This window comes from Pinus tabuliformis, chromosome 4_1, assembly GCF_031772625.1.
Source record: "Pinus tabuliformis cultivar Carrire ecotype Pingquan chromosome 4_1, CPIR1, whole genome shotgun sequence".
NCBI lineage: Eukaryota > Viridiplantae > Streptophyta > Pinopsida > Pinales > Pinaceae > Pinus > Pinus tabuliformis.
In genome coordinates this window covers 614,193,261-614,217,006 of record NC_142303.1, presented here as the reverse complement: position 1 = coordinate 614,217,006, position 23,746 = coordinate 614,193,261, and positions in this window count along the sequence as shown.

Genomic DNA, 23,746 nt, shown 5'->3' with positions numbered 1-23,746 from the left:
CACCCCCTGCACAATCACCGCTTATGTCACCCCCTCTGCCCAGTCACATGTCGAGTCATCTACCTGCGTGGCCCCTTGCCACGTGTCATGCCACATCACCGTCCGTACATGATGACATCATGCTGACGTCATCCCGCCACGTCATCATGCTGATGTCATCGCTGACGTCACCCGCCGTACAACGTCACGTCATGCTGACATCATCAGCACCTTTTTGGCGCGAAGGGAAAAAATCGCACTTCGGAGCCCCGGAATCAGATTCTGAGGCAGTTTTTGATGAGCGATTTGAGCTCATCGCTAGATTTTTTGGGCCTGAATGGGGAATCTTTAGGGAATCTTTTTATTCTGCGGCCCCCAGCAGGCCCGAAAGGCGCCGAATGACCCATTTTTCTTCGCGAAGCTTGCCGGGAGGACCAGAAAACAGTTTTGAAGAAAACAGAGGCCGAACAGCGGCCATTAAATGATGATTTAACACACAGCACGTCAGCAAAGCATCTGTTTATTGCCAAAGAGTATCAGAGGAAGAAGAGAAGCCAAAGAGTATCAGCCGAATATTTTTAGGGGCTCGAAGCACCTGAACATTGATGAGCCTCCCCCCAAAAAGTCAAATCAAGAGGCATAAGCCCATCCTTGCCCTCAAATCACAGTTAAAGCTTTAAATGCAGACAGACAGCAGAGATGCAGAAACCCATACACATTTATTTCAGAAAACGCTGCAGCAAGCCACCAAGGACAGCATCATTTATTCAGTTTTGATATGGCGGCCCTGAGCGCAGCCCGAGATATTTTTTGCATTTATTTCTGGATAGGATTAGGTTAAGTAGTCATTTTTCTTTATGACCTGATTAGGTCAAGATGTAATAAAGGAACTCTGTAGATAGTTTGCCCTATATATACCGCCCTCTACATTGTTTCAAGGGTTGGTTCATTGAGAATTTTCACCAGAGACTCGCATTGTATACCTGAGTTTTTTTTATAATCAAAGATTGCTGAAAGCTTGGAGAGCAAACTGTCTGTTGTGAATGAATGTTTTTGGAGATATGAAGATGGAATTCCTGTGCTGCAGCCTGAAGCAATAAGTGCATCTCACCTTTGTTATTTGTTTACCAATATCTAAATAGCAGAAAGAAAGAATAGCCTAGAATTAGTTTAAACACTCTCTATGCTCAATTTCTGCTATTTCTTTATGTTTTCCTCTGATTGAATTGGTTATGAATATGAATTCCTCCTGGCTCATGTTTACCCCAATTCACCTGTGTTTGCCAATTATCTAGGGATTCTTTACTGCCCCTAGGTAGCACTCTGTTACCTCCTTTGTTAAGCTGATTGAGAGATTCTTAACTGCCTCTCATCACTTAGCATTTTTCCCATCATTTTAACCTAAAATATTGTTTTATGCTCAGCTATCTTGCTCCACTTTCCCTCGCTTGTGATCGAAGAAATGCACCAGCAGTTCTCATCCTTGACTCCACGCCCAATGGTTTGAAACTTCCAGACTATGCCTTGCCTCTCTGTTTGAAAACATCAATTTTCCCACCAAAAACAAAACAAAAAACCCTCTGAACTTGAGACCTAGCCTAAAATCCCTTTCAACAAAGCTAAATCTAAAAGAGAGAGCCCTCTCTGACTGCAGGTTGGCTAGAATCTGCAGTCCAAAGTTGGTCTGTGGTTACCTCGGTCGTATCCTTTTCCAAAGCTTAAGGACAACCTGATGATAACATAATGGTGACTCCACTGGGGAATTCTCAGATAGTTTCATGAAGAAGGTAAGAAAGCTCTGCTAAGACCATAAATCAAACTTTCCAACTGCTGTTTATCTCTTAAAACTACAGATGAAGCTTGAATGTCAGCCAGGAAGACTTTGAGACTGTTTTTTGCTTTGCATTAACAGGAGTAAATAAATGCTGCTTCAGTCAATCTTCATGCTAGTTTTAAGTTACAAACAAGCTGTCACATATTGTAATTAGTCCCTTGTTGATTACAAAAACATTCCCCGGAAAATTACCCAAAAAACAATTCGGAAGCTGGCTCCCAAGAAAAATCCACGATATACAAGGTCTAATCCAGACCCCAACCCTCCAGCTGTTTTTGAAAACCCTAACATAATCTCGAAAATCATTAGGAAGCAAGAAAGACAGGAAGATTTTGCTGATTTGAGCCCTGAAACAACTTACCCTAGCAGTATTCTGACTCCTGTCAAGGTTTTGTTCCGTTCAACCCCTATTTCCCTTAGTTCATCATCTACATCCCGTAGTACTCCTTCCACACCTTCATTCACTGCACATACTAGCACTACTGTTGTTTCCAGCGTTCCAGTTACTCCTGTGATCCCCGTTACTCCAGTTGTTCCACTTATCCCCATTGTTCCACTTATACCTGCCAATATGGCTAATAGATATGCACCCCTGCAATTACCTGCTAATGCTGGGGCTTTACCTCAAGAGTACCAATCTAAAATCACATATTTTGATTCCACCGGTCCTTTCACAGCCCTTCAGCACACCAAAAAGATGCAAGACTATTTTGAAAACTATGAGATAGACGATGATAGTGTAAGAATGAGAATTTTTGTTCAGAGTTTGACAGGTGATGTAAGAACTTGGTTCAGATCACTTGCTGCAAATTCCATAACCACCCCAGATGAGCTTTACCAATCCTTTACCAACAGATGGGAGAAAAAGAAAGACCCCTTGCACATACTAGCTGAATATGATACGATCAAAAGAGGTCCTCAAGAGACTGTTTTGGAGTACTGTGCAAGATTCAATAATGTATATAACGCAATACCACAAAACTTAAGGCCTCCACCTGATCTGGACTTGTACAAATTTCCCAATGGATTCGACCCGGATATGGCATACCAGTTAAAAGAAAGAGCTCCTCAAACCCTTGCCGACATGCAAAATGTTGCTATCAGCGTAGAAGCCAATTTAATTGCCAAAAGAAACAGAGCTAGAATGGAAAGAAGAACCACCTTTAAGGAAGAACCCTCAGCTTTTGATCAAAAGATTGATGCTATCATAAATGGCCTACAAAGGCTGGGAGAAAGAGTAGAAAATGTCGAGAGAAAGGCATCATGGGAAGGACAACAGTCTAATACCATAAGGAACCCAAATTTTAAAAAAACACAGAACACAAATGCTGGTAGGCCTAACCAAGGCCATGATATAAGACCCCCTTTCCAAGATAATTATGTTGAAGGATCTACATCTAGTGAACCCATAGAGGAAACTCACATGAACTTAATGGATCTAAAGGGTGAGCACCAAACTGTCCTGTCCCAAGAACACCAAAATGAACCTGATTACAATCAGTTTCAGACTAAGTCTGGCGAGTCTTTTGATTTTAAACAAGGTTATGATACCACTGTGTATGAAGTACACAAACAATATAAGCTGAGAACTAGGACCATTGACATTTCCGAACCTAGTAAAACAAAGGAAGGCAAACAACCCAGCAAGACTAAAGGCAAGGCTGTCACAACAGAACCAGCTGATATACCTGTTCCAAACCCGCATCAAGTCACTGTAGAAGACATAACAGAGATACAGCCTTCCAAAGATCAGCCTTTGCCACCTTCTTCCTCGAAAGAAAGCTCGAACAGGTTTCCAAAAAACTTTCCTGAAGTTGAAAAACCGCAAGAAAAAACTTCCCATAGCAGTAATAAACAAGAGCAAAACGCAGACAATTCAAATGAAATAGAAAAAACTGCTATTATCAACACCAAGACTCCACTGGAAAAGCCATTTAGCTTAGAGACAGAAATAGCTAAGTTAAAAATATCCATTCCCCTCTCAGAACTTGTTAAACACGATGTATATAGGCAGCAAATTCAAAGATCACTTCAAATGCCAGAGGTCAAAGATGATGTAAATGTTTTAGATGACACCCCAGAGCTGCTATTTGGCCCAGAAGTTAACGGAAAATCAACACATGGACCTGTCCCACCCTTTTATGTCAGTTTGCATATACATGACAAAGTTTTGCACAATGCTATGTTTGACTCAGGGGCATCGCACAATCTTATGCCCAAAGCAGTTATGGAAAAACTGAATCTTGATGTTACAAGACCTTACAAAGATTTATACTCATTTGACTCAAGTCAAGTGAAATGTTTAGGCCTCATCAAAGACTTGTGTGTCTCCTTAGTTCAATACCCAAACAAGACCATCCTCATGGATGTAGTGGTTGCTGAAATTCCACCAAAGTACGGTATGCTCCTGTCAAGATCATGGGGAGCAAAACTCCAAGGATCCCTTCAATTAGACCTCTCCTATGCCACTATTTCAGTCTTTGGGCAACCAAAGAGACTGTATAGAGAAACGCTCATGAAATATGTGGTAAGTAGTGAGAGCAAGCCTCAAAATTTTCCCATTTATTCAATCCACTCTGATATGGATTCTTTTATTTTGTATAATGAGGATACAAATGTTTCAATTGATAATGAGCCCTTTGCTCTAGAGCAACAAGCACACATCAACGAAGAGACGGTTGCAAATACCCATGAAACTGTCACAGCAATTGATGCAACCAGCATACCAAAAGAACTTTCCTAAACAGAAATCTTAAATTTGCCCAATCCTAAAACAGCTCAATCTCTTGATACTGACCATAAGCGAGAAATCACATGGTTTTTAGAGTTTGATGGCTCTGTCAACAACTTAGGAGCAGGGGCAGGTGTCTGGATTCACAACACATATAACAACCATGCAGAAGGACATGCCTATAGACTGAATTTCAAATGCACAAATAACATGGCAGAGTATGAGGCTCTGCTTTTAGGCCTTAAACTCCTCAAAACTCTAGGAGCTGCAAAAGTGTCTATTTTGGGAGATTCTGATTTAATCATACAACAGATGAAAGGAAATTTTGTAACCAACGACAAAAAAATGAGAGCCTATAGGACCGCTGCTACTAATATACTCCAGGCATTCATTGAATTCAAGCTTGACAAGATTTCAAGAAATCACAACATTCATGCACACAGCCTAGCTACTTTTGCTAGTACATGCAAGCTTCCTTTTGACCCAAACCATCACTTTACAGCTGAAATAAAACATAGGCCCGCAGTCCCAAATAACGTTAAAGACTGGCAAGTATTCGAAAATGATGCCCAGATTAATAATTTCCTCACCCTTGAGCATGAGTTTTCAAGTATCAACATTGACATGGATGCTATGACAGATACAGAACACCAAACAAATGAAACTCAGCAAGATGTAACGGCTGCAATAGTCAAGCCAACCCTGAAACCAACTATTTTTGACAAAGAAAACATAGAACAGCTGAAACAAATACACTTGGAAGATATAGCCAAAACAGAGGCAGACATCATTGACTTAAAGGATAACTTCCTGCCTGCTGGCCTAACCCCATTAGAAGATATGTTTGATGCTAATGACGTGCCCAGAAAGCCAAAAATGCAGCCCATAAACACTGAGATAGAGGAACATAACATTGGGACAGTAGAAAAGCCAAAAATGATCAAACTGTCCAAAAACTTACCACCTGATCAAAAGCCCAAGTACATTGACTTATTCAAAGAGTTCCAAGATGTATTTGCTTGGAGCTATGAGGATCTGAAATCCTATGATACCTCGGTGATCCAACACACCATTCATTTAAAACCAAACCAGAAACCCTTCAAGCAGAAACTTAGAAGAATTAACCCTATGCTTCTTCCCCCGATTGAGAAGTAAGTAAAGAGGATGTTTGAAGCAGGCATCATAGCACCCATCAGATTTTCCGAATGGGTGTCCAATCTTGTTCCTACGAGAAAAAAGACAGGTGAAATCAGACTTTGTGTAGACCTCAGAAATTTAAATCAAGTTTCCCTAAAAGACCATTACCCTTTGCCCAAAATGGACCACATCCTGCAAAGAGTAGTGGGATAATCTAGAATCTCTTTGCTAGATGGTTTTTCAGGTTTCAACCAAATACTTGTTCACCTAGACGACCAAGACAAAACTGCCTTTACTACACCCTAGGGAACATTCAAGTATGTAAAGATGCCATTTGGTCTTAAAAACGCTGGTGCTACCTTTCAACGAGCAATGGATATTGCTTTTGCCAAAGAAATACATGACTTCCTAGTTGTCTACCTTGATGACTTAACCCCATTTTCCAAATCTGATGAAGAACACCTCAAGCATCTCAGGCAAATATTCATGACATGTAGGAAATACGGCATTTCCTTGAACCCCAAGAAGTCTCTGTTTGGCCTTGAAGAAGGAAAATTACTTGGCCACATCATATCAAAGGATGGGATCAGAATTGATCCTGAAAGAATACAAGCCATCCTCCAAATCCCATTTCCAAGAAACATTAAAGAACTACAAGCATTCCTTGGGAAAATCAACTTCTTGAGAAGATTTATTCCAAATCTAGCTGAGCTGATAAGACTGTTGAGAAACATGTTAAAGAAGGATGCCAAGGTAAAATGGTCTCTTGAAACCAAGCAAGCATTTGAGAGTATCAAATCAGCCTTAACACAAACCCCGGTCCTAACTAGCCCACAGTTTGATAAAGATTTTATCATATTTTCGTTTGCATCTGATCACACCATAGCCGCTGTCCTTTTGCAAAAGGATGAACAGGGAGCTGAAAAACCAATTGCTTTTTTCAGCCGAGCATTAAGAGACGCCCCTTTGAAGTACCCAATAATGGAAAAGCAGGCCTACGCACTGGTTAAGGCTATCAAGGACTTCAGAGTGTACAAATTATATTCACACGTGATTGCCTATGTCCCACATGCTGCTGTAAAAGACATATTAACCCAAGAGGGATTAGAAGGCAAAAGAGGCAAATGGATTGCAAACATCCTTGAATATGACATAGAGATAAAACCAACCAAGCTGATAAAGGGACAAGGTTTAGCTAAACTGATGTCCGAAACAAACTTTCAAGCCTTAGAGATTAACCAGCTGGACAATGAACTGGAGCTGGCGACTCCACAGATCAGTGAAATCTTTTTACAATCCCCATGGTACGTTGATATATGCTTTGTATTGTTAAACCTGTGTGCTCCCCCAGGATTGTCCAGAACCAAGAAAAGATTTTTGAAAATGAAGGCTTTAAAGTTTTGTGTTATAGATGGTGCATTATTTTGGAGAAATCATGAAGGTATATTGCTTAATTGTTTAACCATGAATGAAACTAACAATGTCATGAAAGAATTCCATGCAGGTGACTGTGGAGGACATCTATACTGGAAGTCTACTGCTGATAAAATTCTAAGGGCTGGTTTTTATTGGCCCTCTCTTTTTGCAGATGTAAAGAAGTTTGCTATATCATGTCACAAATGCCAAATTTTTGAGGGCAAGAGAAAGTTATTGCCCCTGCCCCTTAAACCCATCTCCACAGAAAAACCTTTTCAACAATGGGGTCTTGACTTCATTGGAGAAATCCATCCCTCTTCCTCAGGCCAGCACAAATGGATCCTAACAGCCACCGACTATTTCACTAAGTGGGTTGAAGCCATTCCCTGTAGACAAGCCAATGACACCATCATTATCCAATTCCTTGAGTGCAATATCCTTTCCAGATTTGGCTGCCCTGAGAAAATCATCACTGACAATGCCGCTGCCTTTAAGTCCAAAAAGATGATCAATTTTTGCCACAAATTTCATATTACCTTGGGCCACTCCATAGCCTATTACCCTCAAGGCAATGGCTTGGCCGAGTCATCTAACAAAAGCCTCATCAACATCATAAAGAAAGTGTTGGAAGAAAACAAGAAGAACTGGCACAAAAAGTTGATAAATGCCCTATGGGCAGACAGACTGTCAAGCAAAAGATCCATTGGGATGAACCCTTATGAGCTAGTATATGGCATGGAGGCCAGATTTCCTTCATCCCTGGGCATTCCTACTATCAAGCTGTTACAAGAGATTCAGGCTGAACCGAATGACATTCAAAGAAGAATCAATCAGACCATCCATCTGCAGCAAACCAGAGAACAAGTTTATGACAGAGCTCATATTGTACAAGAAAAGCTCAAGAAGATGTTTGATAAGAGAGCTAAGGCTGAAGATTTCAATGTTGGTGACAAGGTTCTAAGATGGGACTCAAGAAGGGAAGACAAGGGCAAACATGCCAAGTTTGATTTTCTGTGGAGAGGTCCATTGGTTATTTCTGCTGTTCAGGTAAATAACACTTATTTTCTCAGATCTGTAGAGGATTATTCTGCTGAAGAAGGCCCTGTCAATGGCCGTATGCTGAAGCATTACCATGATCCCTTTTAAGGGACACAATGCAGCTTTGTATATATCTTTGTACAGTCTTATTTGTATATATCAGCACTTTATTTTCATTCTTTTTTATAAGCAAGCCGATTGTTTAAGAAGCAGCAGTAAATCTGTGAAGATCCAGCCGATGCAAGTATTCCAGTTTTAAAAGCCCTGTCTCTGCACTAATTTCAGCACAACAGCGAAGAATAGCACAGACACATCACAATGTATCATGGTAAAGGCAAGCTGTTGCAGATTGTAATCTTCAGCCAAAAGAGTGTTGACAAGGAAGAAGAAATTGGTTAGTAACTGTTCAGGACCAGAGTCAGAGGAGATACATCAGTTTTGACCCATGATTTTCAGAGACATAATGCTCAAACAATGTTGTACATAATTATCAAGCACGCAGAAGAAAGCAGGCGATGCTGTACAGTTCACAGTAATTCAGTTGAGGAAGAGGTTGTTTATAGTTCCAAGTTTATATTTTTAAAAACCAGAGCAAATAAGTATTCCCAGTCTATAGCAACAAATAGAAAATCAAGGCAGTCTGACCTGCTGTTCTTGGCTTTTCACAAGGAAAAGCCATCCCCAAGTGGAGCCACTGTTAGCCTCCTGTTGCAACAGGGTATCATTTTTCATGATTGACATTTTCACATGCCAAATATGTCATACTTTGCAAGCTGCAGTGTTCCATATTTCCAAAAGAGACCAAAGGAGAAAGCCATGGAGTGTACTAGTCCAAATGCCACTGCTGATTCCAATTTTTGATGAGTTGTTCCAGTTTTGAAGAGTTTTCATTTAAGGGAGGTCCAAACAGTTTAATCTTGGTCTCCCTAGGTTTCAATTTCCTGTTTTAGAATATAGAGAATGATATCTGTCCAAACAGTTTAATCTTGGCAGATCTGTAGATAAGTAGAGAATCAAAGGGACCCAACTGCTTAATCTAGGCCCTTGCAGGAATAAGTGTAGATTTAGATAGGAAAATTCAAAAGAAAAAATTGTAAATCTGGGTTTGCAAGTCTAAGTGCACCCAAACCAAAAAGAAGAAAAAATGTTAGGAGAGTAGGCTGGGTAGGTAGCTGTGTGGTTGCAAAATGATATCTTATGATCAATTTTGTGGTACAAAGTGTTATATTTTTTACAGATCACAGTGCAGGCAGTGTTCATGCAAAGGAGCTCAAAGGTGGACATAACTAACTCCCCCCTTCTTCTAATTCCCAAAGTCCCTTACTAACTTCCCAAAGAGGTCAAGATCTACTTGATTCCTCTTAGATTCATCATCATCCATATCAATTGCCTTGGTGAAGATCTGCTTCACTCAAGGATTTTTATTTCTTTTCAAGGTCTTTTCCCCAAAATAGCCTAAGGTCCCTGACCTTAGCACTTGCTGATCACCGTCACATTAACTACTAACAGTATTATATAATTCCCTATCAGTCTTCCCCCTTCCCCTACTAAAACTTTGTATATAAAATTCCCCTATGTGAATATCCCCTCCCTGGCAATATAGCCATATTTTTTATAATTCTGGGAAAAAACGGTCCATCCGGAGCTGTTTTTAGCCCATCCGTGTCTTAAAAGGGATTAATGTAACACCTGGCCGGACTAATAACCTCTCCCCTAGCCCTAAACCCTCAAAACCCCTTTTTCCATCCCTAACCCAAAGTTTTTGCATAAATACATTAACCCCGCGCATTTTTAACCCAAAAACCCCATTCCCTAAGTCTAAACCCCACCTGCACGCATATTAAAAAGCGAATATTCTGCGCATATTCCCGCCCTAACCCGCCGCCACCTCATCCTTACCGCCAATCGTTGGATTGCCCCCCCCCCCCCCACAGATCAACGGTGGGCGGGCCGTCCCATCTCCAAAACGCCCGAGCGTTAGCGTCCGGGAGATGGGCGGTATTACCGCCGTACCTCCCGCCACGCATCAGCTCCTGGGCTGTGGCGGAGCCCCCTCTGACAAAACCGCTCCCCCCCAAAGGTGGTGCGCCACAAAACCACTTACCGCCTCCTGCCCGGTGACGTCATCACTTACGTCACCCCCCTGCACAGTCACCGCTTACGTCACCCCCTCTGCCCAGTCACATGTCGAGTCATCTGCCTGCGTGGCCCCTTGCCACTGTCATGCCACATCACCATCCGTACATGATGACGTCATCCCGCCATGACATCATGCTGATGTCATCGCTAACGTCACCCGTCGTACAACGTCACGTCATGCTGACGTCATCAGCACCTTTTTGGCGCGAAGGGCAAAAATCGCACTTCAGAGCCCCGGAATGAGATTCTGAGGCAGTTTTTGATGAGCGATTTGTGCTCATCGCTAGATTTTTTGGGCTTGAATGGGGAATATTTAGGGAATCTTTTTATTCTGCGGCCCCCAGCAGGCCCGAAAGGCGCCGAATGACCCATTTTTCTTCGCGAAGCTTGCCGGGAGGACCAAAAAACAGTTTTGAAGAAAACAGAGGCTGAACAACGGCCATTAAATGACAATTTAACACACAGCACGTCAGCAAAGCATCTGTTTATTGCCAAAGAGTATCAGAGGAAGAAGAGAAGCCAAAGAGTATCAGCCGAAGATTTTTAAGGGCTCGAAGCACCTAAACATTGATGAACCTCCCCCCAGGAAGTCAAATCAAGAGGCATAAGCCCATCCTTGCCCTCAAATCACAGTTAAAGCTTTAAATGCAGACAGACAGCAGAGATGCAGAAACCCATACACATTTATTTTAGAAAACGCTGCAGCAAGCCACCCAGGACAACATCATTTATTCAGTTTTGATATGGTGGCCCTGAGCGCAGCCCGAGATATTTTTTGCATTTATTTCCGGATAGGATTAGGTTAAGTAGTCATTTTTCTTTATGACCTGATTAGGTCAAGATGTAATAAAGGAACTCTGTAGATAGTTTGCCCTATATATACCGCCCTCTACATTGTTTCAAGGGTTGGTTCATTGAGAATTTTCACCAGAGACTCGCATTGTATGCCTGAGTTTTTTTTATAATCAAAGATTGCTGAAAGCTTGGAGAGCAAATTGTCTGTTGTGAATAAATGTTTTTGGAGATATGAAGATGGAATTCCTGTGCTGTAGCCTGATGCAATAAGTGCATCTCACCTCTGTTATTTGTTTACCAATATCTAAATAGCAGAAAGAAAGAATAGCCTAGAATTAGTTTAAATACTCTCTATGCTCAATTTCTGCTATTTCTTTATGTTTTCCTCTAATTGAATTGGTTATGAATATGAATTCCTCCTGGCTCATGTTTACCCCAATTCACCTGTGTTTGCCAATTATCTAGGGATTCTTTACTGCCCCTAGGTAGTGCTCTGTTACCTCCTCTGTTAAGCTGATTGAGAGATTCTTAACTGCCTCTCATCACTTAGCATTTTTCCCATCATTTTAACCTGAAATATTGTTTTATGCTGAGCTATCTTGCTCCACTTTCCCTCGCTTGTGATCGAAGAAATGCACCAGCAGTTCTCATCCTCAACTCCACGCCAAATGGTTTGAAACTTCCAGACTATGCCTTGCCTCTCTGTCTGAAAACATCAATTTTCCCACCAAAAACAAAACAAAAAACCCTCTGAACTAGAGACCTAGCCTAAAATCCCTTTCAACAAAGCTAAATCTAAAAGAGAGAGCCCTCTCTGACTGCAGGTTGGCTAGAACCTGCAGTCCAAAGTTGGTCTGTGGTTACCTCGGCCGTATTCTTTTCCAGAGCTTAAGGACAACCTGAGTGACAACACTGTGCTGGACATGATTGCAGCACTTCCAAAGCCGACATTTCTGAGGGTGAAACAGCTAAATCCTCAACAATGTTATAGTTATGAGCCACTCTCGCATGTGGATTGAAAGCTGACTTTCAAATTATACCCTTGGTGGGCGGTTTGATTATCATGTCTGGATTAGGTTTCTCGATCTGTAGTGGATCGGAACCGGGAACTGAGTTTGATGGGTTAGAATGAGAAGATTCTGCTTCTTTACCATCAACAGGACTTTTACTACCATAATCATGCGATCGAGTTGCAATCCTAACATGGGACATCATCAGTATGGGTTCTTCATTGGCACTCGAGGAAGAACCTATCATCTCGTTGTCTTGACTCGGAAAAGGATCCTTCAAAACAGCAGGCATTTGGGAACCATTGACAATCTTCGCAACCTTTGGATGATGAGGGTAGTCTCTTGTAAAATGTTCTTCGTCACAAATGAGACAAGGATAACAAGGTTTGCATTTCTCATCATTTGATTCCACTTTTTTAGGTTTCTCTTTTGAATTTTTGTCCGTTTCATTTTTCTTCTTCCCTTTCTTCTTACCACCGGATTTTGATTTGGCTGTAGATGACCCTACAACATGAATATCGGCAAAAATCTCCGGGGAAGAATCTCCTGTTGGGGAATCTGGCAATGTTATGATAGGAGAAGAATTCTTGGAAGACTTCTTCTTACTTTTGGTGTTAACCGTACCAATCATACCGTCAGCGGCATGAGACCCTGAAGGAGCTGCAGCGATTTGATTTTGCTTAGGAAGATCGGGGATTTTCTCGTGTAACGTACCCGACTAAGTATAAACCAAGTCAAGGTACTGGGCTTGAGCAATTACTTGCTCCTCAGTAACGACTCCGGCCTTAGCCACATCCTCAGTGATCTTTGGCAACAAAGATTTTACAAACCATTCAACCAAGATCTGATCCGGAATAAAAACCTTCACTAAACGCCGTCGATGTCTCCATTCATGAATGTGATCTGAAATGTAAGTGGACGTCGACTACTTTAATGAAGTTAGTAATTCCATGTCGTTGTCATATCTGACTAGCAACTGAAAATGAGTTAAAAACAAGGTAGCTAACTGACTAAAGTTATAAAAAGTGCCCCGCGGTAACTCAATGTACCACTTCGCCGCGAGACCAATTAGAGTGCGCTGGAAAAGCCTTAGATGGATTGAATCATCTGAAATGGAGTTAGACGCACACCAGAGGTGATAAGTCATCACATGGTTCGACGGGTCCTCTCCTGATTTGCCTTCAAACTTAGGAATATCACTAGGCAACTTATTCAGCATTGGCGACCAAAACGGAAGATAATTAATGGGATCATTCATTAGGCACGACAAGTCAGGCAAGTCCAAAGTTGCGATAAATGGTAACTAACGATTACGGTCCCTAAAACTCTGGGTCATGAGACCAGCCCCAGGAGGAGGATATCCAGGATAACTAGGAATAGGGATTGCATTTGGGATATTGTATCCTCCCGGAAAACCAGGATTAACCAAACCGTACTGGGGTTGTTGAGGTTGTTGATACGTGTACCCAGGGTACGGTTGATACTGATAGACTGGCTACTGCACAACAGGACCGAATTGGTACTGTCCCTGGTACGGTTGATAAGTAAATTATGGTTGACTTGTGACATCCGTACTTGAACCAGGTTGTCCTACAGGCATCTGAACCAAAGTTTGAACCGTAGATCCAGACGGAGGTAAAGATGTCTGAGGAGTAGATACAGGAACAGTAGAAACCAGAGCTGTCGATACTCCAGAAGTAGGTGGGGTAGATTGAACAGATGTTGTAGCAGTTGTAGCAGTCGTTTGAGGCGAAGTACGAGGTGTACTAGGCCCAGGCTGACAAACTACTGAAGGTACATAAGTTTGAATGTAGACTAGACAGGTTGCTGGGGTGAACCAGAAACTAAGGGTTGTCCAGTTTGAGATGAAAATTGTACATTCGGTTGCAAGACCTGTTGTGTTTGCGATGGATCCCACACTAATTCATTCCGGGGTATGAACCCATAACAAGTTGAGGATATTGAGGACCATAACTAGGTTGAGGGTAGGGTTGATAATTCAAAGGTACATTTCCCGTTCCTTGAACATATGATTGACCGGAGGGTGGTTGGAAACCTTGGTTCGAGTACTGACCTTGGGGTTGATACCCTTGAGGCATGTACTGATACTGGGGTTGACCTTGAGGTACATATTGATACTGGGGTTGACCTTGAGGTACATATTGAGTCTGGGGTTGACCTTGAGGAACGTACTACCCCGTAGGTATGTACTGTCCTTGAGGTTTCCCCCTAGGTGCAAATTGGGTACCTTGAGGTTGCCCCCCAGGCGATAATTGAGGATTTTGAGGCTGCCCCCCAGGCGGTAACTGGCCACCTTGAGGTTGAGGATTAGGAATAGTACCTGACATCATGAGAATATCTTCTACACTCAATGGCTTAGTACCATTGCTTCTAGTTAATAACCCTTGTTCAATGGGTTGAGGAGATGCTCCCAAAAAAGTACCAGAAAGTGACTGATACCCAGAGGGAACAGAAGGACCGCTGTACAAAAAGGATTCTAGTGATTGAGTAAACATGGATGACTGTCTTGACATATTTAACGGAGGATAGTAACCTCTAGGTGTTGGGTGATAAGGAACACGAGGTGGTGAAAAACTTGGCCCTGGGTTTTCCAAGAAATTAGTCAAAGAAAGATACCAAGCACTGCTACTAGGTGGACTGTAAAAAATTGATTCACGCTCCCTTAGTTCAATAGCAGGTTGATTTTCAAGGATAGGGATGCCTACTTCTTCTTCTGGAGTAACAATTTCTTCGATAGCTATAAGTCCAGAAGGAAGATTTTGGGTAATTATTCTTTCTACCCTAGGTGAACCAGGACCACTAGAAGCTGGAGAAGCAAACCCCGATGTTGGAGTAGCAACAAATTCACTTTCAGGTTCGGATATTTCAGGTTCCTCACCTATATCACTAGTAGATGAAAAGCTACCAGTAATTTCGGAAACAAACACTGATTGTGGATTATAATCTGCTACTAAAGATTGAAAATCAGGATGTACCACCAAAGAAGACTCTCCTTCTTCAGGTGACCCAACTCTACTATCTCTAGGAGTTACGAGGGCTCTTAACCCTTCAGGCTGGCTCGGTGAAAACTCAAGAGGTTTGCCCTGTTGTGCTCTACAACAACCCCCCATTTCATATCATTATTTATTTAGAAAAACTATCATATGAAATGGGTCCCTTTAGTTTTGATTGGTATCAACATTGTATTATTCAAAAAAGGTCCGAAAACAAAATGAAAAACATTATGAAAACCTTTTCGATAAACCCATTTTGATCTTAATAATACAAATAATCAATCTTTTATCATTGCGATAAAGCGATCGCAAGATCGCATATCGCAATGACATAGGAAGCATACTTTAACGGCCCATTGGTTTTCCCCGATGCGATATCGCTATCGGCGATCGGCAATATACTATGCATGTTCTTAAAGCACCCCAGGTAATTCACCCCGATGCGATGCGATATCGCTATCGGCGATCGACGATATGCTATCCATGTTTTCGTAGAGTGCCCATACTCCCGATGCGATGCGATATCGCTATCGGCGATCGGGGATTTCAAAAGGTGTCAATATAAGGAGTTAAGTTTTCCCCGATGCCCGATTGCGATAAAGCGCAAATTTCAAAAAAGCCGTTAAAACAGAGGGATATTACGATCAATTCATATTAAAAGCTTGATCTGTCGAACAATGATTTACCTGCGCTCAACCGCCAAAACATCCAAGGCACGCTTAAACGAATCATTCGGCCGATTAATGATATGATGGGCATTTAAAGGATTGGCAGGTTTTAAACGGCCATTTAATGTAATAGTAAGTCCTAAAATCTTCCCATAGATTGTATCTGCGGCCACTTTAAAAGTTAATCCCTCATCACGCATTGATCAATATATCTTTCTCATATTGGATTTTCATTACCAATTCTCTGTGTTACGTTTATTTTCACTCCTGTGCAGAATTCTTCCAAAGCAGAAAACTCCAGCAGAATGGGGAAGAAGTCTAAGAAAACCACAGTCGCTTCCGCTGCGCCAGCCACAGGACAAGCCATCGCTGATCCAACAAATAAAAAGAAAGGATTGATATCTGATACTACATGTTCTGGTCTCGGCAAAACTACTTGGCAAAGTACCTACAATTTGATTGAAGCCGAAGAACCTGAAGTGACAACAGTACAAGCCTCTGCAGATTCAACTCGGAAATCTGATGGTACTTTAAAGGACTTAGCTGACTCCTTCCTTCATCGAATAGTAGCTTGGGAACAAATTCTCCCATATACGGATGTAGTACGATGAGCAATTGACGAAATCCCAATCATGGACAGAACCTTCTGCACCAGAGACAGGAGAATTTTCAGGTCATTCAAGGTTGATGATTTAAGGCAAATGTATCATTTGCCTGAGCCAGAGAAGAAGTACAACAAGGCGTTCTTGGAGAAATTCCGAAAAGAGAATGAAATTGAATCCGAACCCATCCGGGATTGGAGACAAAATCCGGCAAAACACAAACATGAATCTTCCGGTAAGTACTCGGTTGATTCCCTATGTTCTCCTTATCGTTATGTTGGAATAATGATGTGTAGATTGTGGGGGTTACACGATTCCGCTAATTTCACTATAGAAATGGTTCCCTTGATGGAAGCAGTGTGTAACAGTGAAATAATGGATTGGGCAACTATACTCTCAGATAAACTAGCAACAGCTGTTCTTGAGTTTAGAAATAAGACCCGCGTTACTGAAAGGTTAATTCCCCCATTCTACTACAGTGCCTATATTTTAGATACCTTGTGTTTTAATTCTGAATTTCCTGTACTCGGCTGGAGGTGGACATCACAAGACCCCATGCCTATTCACATATACCATCAGAAATTATGGAAATCCTCTTATAAGCACCATTTATACCAAGTCTGCAATGGCTTTATGTTACCCATTCATTACTCTATTTTTGATAAACCTGCTCCCAAGATTTCCTACCAAGCCGGGATTGACTTAACATCAGTAGGAAGATGGTTCGGGGAGGAAAAGTTCACTTATATAAGAGTTTTCGGTAGCCAAGCCGAACCTCATGTCCTTCCCTTGTACATACCTGATAAACTGCTGGCGAGGGAAATAGCTTATCAGATCATTGCCGAGGGAGTCACACAGACCCTCAAGAAAAACAAGAAGCAGGGTTGGCCCTCTTTTCCTTTTAGATGCGGTGTCTACACGTTGCATGATTTCAAACATGCAGAGAAAGAAGCTACAAAGATAAAATCATTAACTCTAGCAACTCTCCCTAATAGGCAATTTGATCCCAACAAAGTCGCCTATAATGCACTTGAACAGGCCAAATTGGCAAAATTTGATCATAAAGAAGATATGTTCGATGACCTGTTCTCCTCAGCCGAGTCAATAATGCAGGTTAAGGCATTTGCCAGAATGAAATATCAAGATGAAGGGTTGGTTGAATTCAACAGACTTAGAGAACAGAGGTTGCAAACTCTGCCTCTAGATCTGTTAGCAACAACCCCAACAACATCATCAAGCGAGCCTGAACGGGAACACTCAAAGGAACCTCCGATTACAACAAAAAAACAAGAAAAACCACAGGAGGAAACTCAGAATAAAGAGCAGGAGAAAGTGCGGGAGGAGACCCATATTAAAGAGCAAAAACAGACCAACATTGAAGTAAATGTGGATACTCATATTGATCCTAAATTGCTCCAGGAATGGTAGCAATTTGATTCTATTATCAGCAGTCTGGAATGTTCAAAGAACACTGAAACTTCGAAAGTAGCAAACACACAGGAAACCACTTCACAACAGGTTCAAAGTGGAACCAGCGGCCCACCCATTTCAAAGGAAGTAGAAATAATACCAAAGGACCCCTCCGATCAAATCATTTTGCAGGTAGAAGAGATTCCTCCCTTGGATGTCTTCTACAGCCCAAGGAATAAAGCTGTAGTAAAACGACAGAGGAAGAGAAGAAGGACTGATCAACCTTCCCTTTTCCCAGAACAGACGGTCACGGGCAATGTGGTTTGGAAGGAGGAATTTGACCCCTGTGATAACCTGACAAAACTGTCACAATATGCTGGAGCCTATTCAGCAGCAACAATAGACAAGGCATCAGAGGTAAGTCTTTTATTGAAAACAAAAGACCAGGAAATATTCTTATTACAGGCACAACTAACTGAAGCAAAGCAGAAAGCGGAGCAGGCAGAACAGCAATTGTTGACACAACAGCAAGTAAACAATCAATTAACTCAACAATTGCAAGCAGAGAAACAAAGGATTGACCACAGCGCAATCCAAAAGCAGAAAGAATTGTCAGAGGCCTTGGCACAAATGAAAGCAGCAAATGAGCAAATGCTGAAAACAAAAGATGAGCAGATTGCTCAACTATCAGCAAAGTTTGAGAAGACAAAGGGCATTCCACAAATAACTGAATTCAGAGTAGAAGCACTACAGATAAATACGGCATTAATAGCCCAAATTAAGCTTCTATGTCAACAAATCGCCCAGGTGGAGCCACTATGTGAATTGACGGCATCAATAAGTGAGAAAATAGAAAAGGCTAGGACGGAATTGGATCAAGCTGAAGAAACGATAGCTGCATTTCTTGACTGGCAAGATACTGATCAGGGACAAGCGGCGAATTTACCAAGAATTTTAGAGTCACATAAAGATATATTATTTACAGAATGGCAGTCCCAGTTAATGAAAGCAGAGAGGGCAGTTTCAAGGTGCAAATCAACTACAAGCAATTTGGTTGAATTAGTTAATAACACTCTCTACTTGTCAAATATGATTTCCCAATGCACGCCCGGAAAATTGACAGCAATGAAAACATTGGAGCAGTCATGTTATCCAGATCTAGAGGAAAAGGGGAGATTAATTGCTGGAATTAACAGTTTAACATGGGACACCTATTGGTTCTTCTTGGTAAAACCACACACTCAAAGAGTCGCCCTCAAGTGCCTTACAGATGCAATCGGGTATATTATCCCCGATATTCAGGATGCCACCTATGCCGCCCAGCTTAGCTCTCGCCTCAACAGACCACCCGAAGTGGAGCCGATGCTTGCGATAAGTCAGCTCAGATTTAAAGGCAAACAGCCTACTTGATGATTCATGCCGCCGACTGCCAGGTTACTGAGGAAAATAGGATCAAAATAAATTGATACCAATTAAGTAGGATCTCAGTTTCGTAGATAGTCAGATTAATTAAGTATTTATAGACCCTTTCATTGTTTTGGAAAGGGTCGTAAAGTTTTGTACTTGACTTAAAGACTGAAGTTGCACTATTGTGCTTCAGCCATATTCTTTTATAAAACTAGACCAATTATTCTAATTTTGACAAGGAAGCTTTTATGCAAATGTGCACTACTGTCTTTGTTTGAAAGCATCTCTGTGTTGGAAGAAGAATCTCAAATAGCAATTGATATTGGGAGTGCCTAGCAGCTCATATGGTACTATTATCTATGTCTGAATTCATTCTTTTCATATGAATTGTTATTTGGTTGCCTTTGCTATTATCGAATATATGTATGTGTTTTAACAGCATTTCTTTATTCCCTCCACTATTGGATGTTTATGGGATGCTTTTCCTTAATCATATATGTATCGATGATATATAAAGTGTAGCAATATTGCGCTAATCCCTTTGTTTAACGATTTAAGCAGAGTAATTCTTGAATGAATAAAAATCCATGTTTATTGAATAGAGTCATCTACATGCCTGTTTATAAACATAGATCATCAAGCGCTACAATTTAAAAAATACAATAGTTCCCAGGATTAGTAGTAGTTCTTTTATTTCGCCAATAGATTAAGTTATTCGCCAACCATTAGATTAATCAACCAATCATTCATTCATCCTGTTTATCCATTACTGGGAAACTGGTCCCATTATCCCGAGTCGGAGCCACCATTCCAAACAGAAAAGGAGTTGTACTAAGGTCCGGACCGGGTGGTTATCCCCCAATGTTGATACAACGATTTTCGGGGCATCAACATTTTTGGCGCTAGAAGGAGGGCCTCAACTGTGAATGGCAAGAAAACCCAAATCTGCAGGCCATTCTAAGAGTAATTCTCCCTCCGTATCACCTCGTACTTCCCAATTGCATGCTAGTTCTCCAGTATCCAAACAAGAAGAAGAGGAATCAACTACCACTGCTCAAACCCATCATACTCCAGAACAATTAAGTCTTGAATCCCCTGAAGTCCAGTCTCTTATCCACAAACTTCAGAGCTTCTCGATTTCACCACAGAAATCTGAGGTATCACAAAGCAGTGCGACTTCGCAGTTTAATTTACCTCACCCTCTCACCAGACTTCAGAGCGAAAATCTCGGTATTGAACCCACTGAGTTCCCTTTACCCAAAAGGAAAAAGGCGAAGAAATATACTGAAGGATCTGACAGTGAAGAGCTTTCATCCACATCCTCCATCTCACTTTCCCCTGTGCGAAGTCAATCATCCACTCCTCCATTACATATTGTTGTTCATCAGGGATTAGGAGCTTTAACATCCCAACCTGCTCACTCCGCAACATTATTTCCTTCCCAGACATTTGGAATTTCAACAGTAGCATCATCTGCTACTGCTGTTATAATGGCAGATCCATGGACCAGGTCTGGTGCAATCAACATGCCTGCACCATTGCATGCATTACCTGATGCTCTTGAAAAATGGCTACCCAAGTTTAACCCAGATGATGGGACCCAAGCTGAGGAACATATTAATAACTTCATGTTGGCAGTCAACTTGAAAGGAGTAACATAACAAGATGTTGTTGTTAGACTTTTCCCTTATACCTTGCAAGGATCAGCAGGATCCTGGTATTTTTCTTTACCCTCTGGTTCCATTACCAGTTGGAACACTTGCCAAGAACAGTTTCTTACTAAGTATGGAGATGATAGGTCTTTGGCTACACTAATAAACGATCTCTCCAATCTTATGATAGAGCATAGGGAACCGATTAAGGAATTTAATTCCCGATTCAATAAACTCTTGAATAAAATCCCAACGACCTCCAAACCAAGTGAGCAAATCCGAAGCGAATGGTATATAACCGCCCTACCTGCCAATATAGCTATTTTTGTAGACAGGGCTGGGAAACCTACTTTAGCTGAAAACATGAAAGAAGCACTTGCTGTGGAGAAACGCATTAATGCTCTAGAAAAGAAAGCTGCTCTGGAAGACAGAAAAGCCAAAAAAGTTTCTTTTAAAGATGATTCAAGGAAGAAAACCCCAAAAGATCCATATGACATGGAGGGTCTGCAAAAGGTCCTCAAGACTTTGTCAAACGAAATGGTTGAAATCAAAAAACAGGTAGCCGAAACCTCAACCAAAAGACCCTTTAGAAATTATAAGAAAACTGAATCAAAACCACCAAATGTTATATCAAATGCAGATTCAAATCTTGAAGAAGGAGAAGAAGAAACAGTTACACCTGCTGATGAAGAAGAGGAAGTTGTTGAATGTCATGGAATGTGGGATTTCATACTGCCTAACTCCGATACAGATAATGAAGAAGAAGCGTTTCCTGTCACTACTAGGAGTAAAAGTACCTCCGAACCTATTCAAGCAACTTCAAAGAAAAGGAGTGCAGGTGCTGCTACAACAAAGGAAAAAGTATCTACAAAAAAGCCACCTGCAGCAGTTCCGCAAAACCAACCTTCAACCTCAAATACTCCTTTAACATCTAAAACTTTGGTAGTATCCGATTCAATGGATTACAATATTGTTGATGATATGAAGAAAACTAAGGCAAACATTACCATGTTTGAACTTAGCAAATTAAAACATCAGCAGAAATTGCTTCTCAAAGAATTAAATGTTGTTCCCACTTCACCTCTTCCCAATGCTAAAGCCGCTAACGATACAGGTCAACCACCTTCTGGTATGGTTGAAGCTACTGATGCAGTCCTAATAGGAGATAGATCAAACTCTCATACTCCACCTTTCCTTCTAACCTATGAGATCTACAACAGAAACCTGCACAACTGTTTGATTGACTCAGGGGCATCTTCTAACATAATGCCAGCTTTAGTTTGTTCTAAACTGAACATTGAACCCCAGAAGTTTGCTATTCATATTGTACAGTTGGACAGGACTAAAGTACAGGTTTTGGGAGAGATTAATTCCGTAACTATCAGGTTATCTGCTGATCCCAGAATAGTACAAAGGATTGATATCCTAATAGCCGATATACCTGAATTTTACGGTTTAATCTTGAGTAGGGATTGGTCTGAGAAACTACATGGGTATATTTCTACTAATTGGTCACATATGTGGCTTCCCTATAAGGGTAAGCCAAATCAAATAAGGATCGATCGAGAAAAACATATGACCCATACAGTGACTGAGTTTGAGCAAGAAAACCAACCAATAGCATTTAATAACAACATTTTGGGGAATTATTCATTAGAGTAATTCTTTGGCAACTTCGTTGCCCAGCCATCCCCTTTCTCAGTAAACCATTTTACATCTCAGATTGAAAATTTTTCAAAACAGATAGGTCAAGATGTTTCAATGGTACTGAGAAAACTATAAATAAAATTGTTAATACTTCTTTATTTTGGTCGTTATATTTCGATGGGTCCAAATCTAGTGAGGGCTCAGGAGCAGGATGTATTTTGATTAGCCCACAAGGGGAAAAAACAATGCTGTCCTGTAGGTTAGAATTTGAATGCACAAATAACACAGCAGAGTATGAAGCCTTAGTCCAAGGACTATATAAAGCCATTGGCCTCAAGGTCCAATATTTGAAAGTGTTCGGAGATTCTGAAATTATTATCAAACAGGTAAGGAATACAATTCATTGTCTTTCCACCCATCTCAAGCATTATCAATCGCTGACACAGGAACTTACCTCCCACTTTTTGGCATTCAATATTTCTTCTATTCCCAGGTCTCAAAATTCGGCAGCCGACCTGCTAGCCAATGTTGCTTCCAAGCTCCTACCTTCCGAAGACTACAGCCCAGATAGATTTTCAGTAGAATTGCTTTTTAGGCCATCAATTCCTGACAATGTCACTAATTGGAGAGTATTCAACCATGATGAAGACATTTTACAGTTCTTAACTTCCGAAAAGTCCTATGATGATCAAATCATCGAGGAAAATGAGCATGACCTTCAAATGAGAGGTAAACCTGAGGAAAATTCAATCCCTAAGCCTGTGGTAAAGCTTGAGGATCTTTATGATATAAAAGATAGGTTTAAACCTGTGACTAATGCAAAGCTCCATAGTTCTACCCTAAGGTTTGAATTAATAAACCTTGGCACTGAGCAAACTCCTCAAAACATTAATTTAGGATTAGGACTTTCCTTGGAAGAGAAGGAGGCATTTATTAGACTGTTAAGGAAAAATAAACAGGTTTTTGCTTGGAAATATGATGATTTGAAGACATATGATACATCCATCATCCAACATACCATTCCAATGCTTCCCGATCAGAAACCAATTCAGCAGAAGTTGAGGAAAATACATCCGAACTTAGAGAGTCAAGTAAAATCTGAACTTAACAAACTCTTGAAAGCTAAGATTATTTTTCCCGTTCAGCACTCAAACTGGGTCTCCAATATGGTGCTAGTCAGAAAGAAAAATGGCGACATTAGGGTTTGTATTGATTTCAGAAATTTGAACAAGGCAAGCTTAAAAGATAATTTCCCGTTGCCTACTAT